We start from the raw sequence: 7,155 nt of genomic DNA on the forward strand, positions 1-7,155 counted from the left end.
AGCGACAGGCCGGGGTACGGTCTATCAAAGTGTAAGTGGCTGGGTGGCAGTCCATCAACGCGTAAGAGGCCGGGTGGCGGTCCAGCACAAGGTTTCAATGAGGCCAGGGTGATGACCGGTAGGGGATTCATCCATCTACTAGTAGAAAAGGTTACTTATTGGTATCTTTTCCTGATCAGCAAGATATCGGGTTTATGCCAAAATTCTTTTCCTTTCCAAATTTCATTGGATGTTACAAACTCTGTTCATACTTTACATAACAGAGGTTCCAAGCAAATGTTTAAGAGATATATATGTGAATATATATATCGGGACTAAATAAAGTATCTCGTAACTTTATTTCATTCAATAATATTTCAAAGATTGAATCTATTCAAGTCTTAACTTGTGGTCTCATCTATGTGATGACCTTTTGAAACCTATAATACTTTGAACAGTGGTAGTTCAAGTAGCTTTATAAATGATATAAGTATAGTGAAGTATTTGATAACTTCATCCCTTGTTTTTGCTTATATCCAGTAAGTAATTATCTTTCACCTGATAAAGGTTTCCAGCAAGTTATCCATTTAGATGCTTGCGTTATTGTTTACACTATATATTATCTTGCGAGCTGTAATGCTCACTCTTGCTTTATTTCTTCATCACACAACAACAGTTAGGAAAGATGGCCAGACTCAAGCAGACCCAGCGCAAGAGCGTGGGAAGCGCCCCGCGCCTTCCCGTTGAGATCATAGCTGCTATAGCTGCAAAGGTAGATCTATTTGTAGATCAGACCTTCTACCTTTGGGAATCAATTATGTATAATAACTTGTGGCAGATAATGGCAATTAATTGTAAACTTATCAAGTAATCATTTTTGGGTTGTAATAACTTTTAAATTGTGGATTCAAATACTTGTACTTCTTTCAATTTCATCTCTGAGACTATAACGGGTTGTGGGGTGTGTTATTGTGGGGTCACAACATGAATTTATTTATTGTTAATTAAGTGAAGTGATATTGTGGAAAGAAAGACCGTGACGACCCGGATCCCTGACCCCGGATCTGGGGGTGTTACAGAAGTACTTCACTTGTATACCACAAATGAAAATCTAATTGACGATCATAATTTGGATGAAGAAGATGTTAGGGCTTGCTAAGTAGGTCTAACTCCACATTAGTATGATATTATCCGCTTTAGGCCGAGTCCGCGCAGATTTATTTTGGGGCTCATCCCAACATGCCTCATGCTAATGGAGTTACCTAGCGGCTTATAAACTACCAATCAGCCCCTCTACAAACGATGTGGGATAATTCCTAATAATCTCCCCCTTCACGAATCGGACTCGACACCTGTCGGATCTGCCTCTTGATTGTGTGATCTGCCTCCCCCTTTGACCCAAATTGAAAGTCCATCTGGCTATCTGCTTCCCCTAGGCCCATACTGGAAGGCCCGTATGCCTTCCCCTTAAGTCCATCATGGGGTAGCCCATCTGTTGCGTTTTCTAGGTCCATTATGAGCCCACATGAGATTGTTATGGACCGTTACAACCATAGCTCTGATACCACTCGTTGGGCTTGCTAAGCACGCCTAACTCCACATTAGGATGATATTGTCCGTTTTGAGCCATGTCAACACGGTTTTTTTTGGGTAACTCCCAAAAGGCCTCATACTGATAGAGTTAACGGGCTTTTTATATTCTAGCAATCTCCTTCTCCCACAAACGACGTGGGACAACTCCCAACAATCTCCTTCTTCACATATTGGGCTCGACAGTTGCCAAATCTGTCACCTGATTGTGTGTTCTGCTCCCCCTAGATCCATACTGGAATCCTTCTAGTTTTCTGACTCCCCGAGAACCATATTGAAGGCCCACCTGCCTTTTTTCTTGAGTCTATTCTTGGGTATCTCATTTGCCTCTTCCTAGGCCCATTATAGGAGACCGTCTGAGATTATTTTTTGACCATTTATAACTGTAGTTCTGATAGCACTTGTTGGAGTTTGCTAAGCAGGTCTAACTTCATATTAGTATGATATTGTCCATTTTGGGCCGAACGAGCGCAAATTTATTTTTGGACTCATCCCAAAAGGCCTCGTGATAATGGAGTTATCTGGCGGCTTATAAATTAGCAATCAGCCCCTCCCACAAAGGATGTAAGACAATTTCTAACAGAAGATCATATTTTATTAAATTTTTATACGTATTTTTCAAATTTTGATTAATTTTATAATTACCGTACTACTTTTGACTAATGAATTAATTACGTATCAAAAAAATAGCACCTGGATTTCTAATCTATTAACAAACGGGTTGGGCTAGAAATAAACAGATTGGGCTTAAAGACAAACCAACGGGCTGGCCTTTAATATTACCCATAGGATTGAAAACAAAGGGTAATATCGTAAAAAAAACAAAAACAACTGCAGCAGCATAGCCTCCAGTCCTCTCCGACTACCGGCGGCGACCTCCGTCAGTTCAGGTGCGTCTTAGTTGGGCTTAAAATTTGTTCGCGGGTCGGGTCGGGTCAGGATTATAATATAAATTCGGGTTTTCATTTGGGCATTTAAGAAATTAGGGTTACTAAAATTTGAACTATAATTCTAAATGTTAATTTCCAATATGACATTTTTACTGTTATAACTGAAATTGATTCTTACACGTGGCAGATACACATGCAATGGAGCACATTGTGAAAATCATGTCATTGCTGGCAGTGATGTCAGCTATCTGTGTTGGATTATTGCAGGCATCAATTTTTCCACAGGGTTATTGTACTTGGTTGGTGAACTGCTTTATTTACGAATAATCGGTTATCGAAGTCATTTGCTTGTTTTTTGTCGTATAATTCGTGCGATTACTAATTAAAAATGATTCGTGCGGTTACTAATTTAAAATGATTCGTGAGATTACTAATTTAAAATGGCTTGTGTTTTTTCTCCAGCTGCCATTATACTCTCTAGTGTCACTAGGCTGTTATGGGCTATTAATGGTTGGAGTCGGGCTGATGAAGTTTCCGACTTGTCCACAAGAGTCCGTCTTGTTACAGAAGGTATCATGTCGTACACTTTATCTGGCATTAACTATATGATATTGGACAGATGAAATCGTGAAACTAAATTATACCTCATTTTGTACAATCATCTTTAAGCCTAGCTTGATGTTTAGACTGAATCAACAAATAATGTTATAGTTCCTTTTCTCCTTTGTAAAGAAATTTTCATAATTTTCACGTCAATTGTTAACATCATACATGAAATTATGATGCATTGTGTGGAGTCCCGGTTTCGACTCTGTGCATACAAAAGAGAAGCCCATACAAGGGTGATTGCTATTGCTAATAATATTAATTTTGTTCTTACCTAAGGAGTTACCTAATACGTGGTTGTTCTTTAGGACATAGTTGAGGCTAAGGAGTTCTTGAAGAAACGAGGAGTAGATGTGGTTTCTGACTAAGAAGGATTACTATTATTCTTTCCAGAAGCAACAAAGTTCACAACTCAGTTCAAATCATAGTTATCGTGACTTCTGATTGCATTGTATTCTCGCACGGCTAGAATTAACATGTTAATTAAGGAATTATAATTTACATGTATCAAATTGAATTGCATTGTTTTAATTGTTGCTTAATTGTTGCCATGTTTGTGAAAATATGCTATCTGAAGTAGCGGAATTTTTATGTATACGGTGGCACCGTCCAGAAAATGGAATTGTTTGATAGTATTATTATTCTAGTAGTTTTATATTCTAGTAAATATTATAGTAAACCAGTGTTTATACTCCTAATTAAAATCATATTATAGTAAACTTCATTTACATTTTAACTAAAATTGGGAAACCAGTGTCTATAATTGTTGTTACTTGTTACCCACCGAAATTCTAATAGTTTCACTGGAATATACATTTTGGAAACTCAATTAATTCTAGCAACCTATTCCACGACTACATTAATATGATAGGTATTATATGTTAGACCGCGGACACAAATTCCAGAACTTTATTAATATGATACTCATTAGGAGTCTAAATTTTATTGCTAAAGTTGCTCTTGGTGGCTCATTGTTTGGCCCCGGATTCTTGTTTTTTTTGGATTGTTAAACACACTCAAACACCCGTAAAGGGAGCGAGGGAGATACTGCTACACCAAGAGGCGTTGGATCACCGGCTTCTTGTTCTTCGTAAAATAATTATGATGCAGGAGTATGTGTTTTATCTTGTTCTTATTAAATATAATCTTCGATGATCTAATTTCTTGTTTTAAGTATATGCTAAGCAAACTTCTAGTGTGAGTATAAGATTACACGACAATCTACAAACTACAATTATATGATACTGTATAATTATAACATGTAGCCATATATCTAGTATAAATGCATATAGCAGGACTTTATATTTTTATTTAGCTGTACCCCAGATGGATCAATGTAATGGTCCATCTACTGCTTCTATATTAACCTCAGGAATATTTGCAAGGCCAATGGCGTCTTTGATTTCCAAGAGCCCAACAATACTCTTAAGTTTAGCAGCTTCAGCGAGAGGACCTTTTCCCAAAAATGGTGGAAATGGTTTCAACCATCCATGTCTAAGCCACAACAAAGGAAGTGGTGGTTATGTCCTTGCTTCCATACATAATTGCTTCTTCCTTCATCAGCATGTGTCTCGCGCTGCAGCACTGATACTGAGGTTCGCCACCAGAAAGATGACCATCACAAACAAAGACTTGGTAAGTTTCTCCAGTGCAGTATTATGTGCCTGAATTTGTAAATTTCTTTTCTTTCTCTCTCTATATATGTATTTCTGTTCATTAACTTTGCATGATACTTGTGTCTGAGACTCCCCCATTTTATAGTGCAACTTGAGTGTATAATACATCCATGTTTTAGTTAATATAGCTAGTCGTAATTAATGAAATTGGTAATTGATGCAAGAGGCAGTTTCAACTTACAATCGAGTTTATAGTGTGCATGTAAGTCCCCAATATTCTACAACTGCAGTTTCTGAACTTGTATCTGTTGTATAGGTGGTTGATAGGTTTATATTGTACTCCCCACAATTTTTAATGTGTTTATTAATAGAAAAATCTTGGTTTCTTTGCGAACTATGTAGATGTTTTCTAGTAAGTTTATTTGTGTACACTTATGTTATGGTTATCAGTTTAGTTAATAAATGAAAGGTTAACTTGGTATGCATCGCATAGCTAATTGTTATAAGTCTGTTGGGCTCGCTTCAAATGTCAGACTTGATAGTAATTACTTTCAAGTTAAGTTTGAAATATCTATTTCAGTAGTAAAGTTTTCCTTCTTTATTTACAACGTTTTTGTGTAAGCTTGCAATTGACTTTCCTATGTGATGGATTGCAATCATTACACGAGTAAGATACTGGTTTTACTATAACTGTAGACAGCACACATAAACGATATCCAGATCTGTTACGTTTTTGTAATCTTCAAATGAATGTCATGCATAGGGATGGGCATTTAAACCCCCCCCCCCCCCCCGACCCTACCCGATCCCCGCCCCCGTTCGGGTCGGGGATTCGGGGAATTTTCCGGGTTCGGGGCGGGGAATGGGGGAAGTATAAGAAAAATTCAGGGATCGGGAATTAGGGTATCCCACCCCGTTCCCTGACTCATGCAGCAGTATAATAAGCTCCAAAGTTAGTAAATAAAATTTTAAGGCAGGTGTGACATAGCACACTTGAATAAGTGCTTTCTATATGTAGTATCTATCCACCCATCTTCTGATCTTCGATTCTTTGGTATGATGCCCAATGAACTAGATTTCTCATTTTTTTGTGTAAAGAAGAGATATAGGTGTGCTCAAACTCTCTTGAACCAACCAAATTTTTTCATGAGTTTTTAATCGAGGGTCCTACTATGCAAGAAACACTCTACATCTCGGCTCTAATACTCACTTAGTACATGATGGTTGTCATATATGTGCAAGTTCTTTCTGGATTCATGATGTACACCTTGTCAATTTCTTGAATGCATATTCAAGAGGCTGCTGCAACTGCTACGAGTGTGAGGTTTATATCGTGTACCTTATCAAATGCAAAGCGACAAGTTGTTGGAGGTATTGGGCCACATACTTGGAACGATAACAATAGTAGAAATTATTTTAAAAGGGAAATATAAAACAATGTAGTATCTTCCGTTATTTAGAAATTTAGTGAGACATGCAGTGTTCATTTCATTATAGTGAAAATGATAACATGTTCACACGAAATTTTAATAAAATAAAAAAATACATCGCATCTTTTTTTGCTAATTGAATACATCACCTGTTACAAAGGACTAGTAAGTACATGATTATAAAAAATTGCATGTCTAGTTTTTCAAACGGAAATATGTAATTTCAATGCTTTGTTCTGTTTCTGATCAAATATGGACACAAGATGTATTGTGCTCCCATTTAGACAAGCTTTTTAAGTTTTATAGTTCACTTGTATGTGTTGATGTATTATTTGCAGTATATTGTCTAACATATTGAGCAAAGCTAGTTTACTTTATGCAGTTTAAACATGGTGTTGCATTATAATTATTCCTGCAGAGTATTATTCCCCCTGGTTAGATAAACAGCTCCTTGCAGCGTGTTTCTTATGTGAAGATAGGGAAGGGGAATCGGATTTTGAAGTCAAAGTTTCAAGCCATTTATGCAAATCTGGCTGTGGAATGCATGCATGCATCGTGCCGTTGGTGGTAAATGTATTACTCGAGTCGGGCCTCAACCTCTACAGATGAACAGAAGAAGCTATCACCATTGATTGTCCTCCAGTGTGCAGTAAGCATGAGTGTGGACTGTAGAGACAATCACCATAGTTTTATTTAACTAACACCATATTTCTATCAAGTGTACTTAACTAATGTTTGAAATTTTTGTTGGTTGGGAAATTTCTTCACTGTCATTTGTTCTACTAGTAGGAAAATCTTGATCCAACTTTGATATATTATTTTCTTTCGTATTTGTTATATGTAAAATTCGATATAATTATATTTATTCCTTTGAAAATATTGAAAATGGTATAAAAGTAAGTAACTTAGTGGCTGTCTGGGAGAGGCCTTTTTCCACTTAAATGATGAAAAACCTGGATTATACTTGTAGCAGAGTGTTTAGGTGAAGTATAAAATGAACTTATTTTACTGTATTATGGCCATATAAGCTGAAAGTTGGGGAAA

The 7,155-nt window shown here is 36.9% G+C and overlaps 1 long non-coding RNA gene across 2 annotated transcripts; it reads left to right on the forward strand.

Annotated features, from left to right (window-relative positions):
• The first annotated feature begins 2,340 nt into the window (after positions 1-2,340).
• Positions 2,341-6,929, forward strand: LOC141692727 (uncharacterized). Of its 2 annotated transcripts, none has more exons than XR_012562885.1 (5): positions 2,341-2,459; positions 2,647-2,758; positions 2,922-3,029; positions 3,374-4,700; positions 6,494-6,929. It is a non-coding gene; the product is annotated as an uncharacterized LOC141692727 (long non-coding RNA). The 2 variants fall into 2 exon arrangements; XR_012562884.1 differs by having other exon boundaries at positions 6,530-6,929.
• The last annotated feature ends 226 nt before the right edge of the window (positions 6,930-7,155 follow it).

The sequence above is a fragment of the Apium graveolens genome, chromosome 10, assembly GCF_009905375.1.
Source record: "Apium graveolens cultivar Ventura chromosome 10, ASM990537v1, whole genome shotgun sequence".
Classification (NCBI taxonomy): Eukaryota; Viridiplantae; Streptophyta; class Magnoliopsida; order Apiales; family Apiaceae; genus Apium; species Apium graveolens.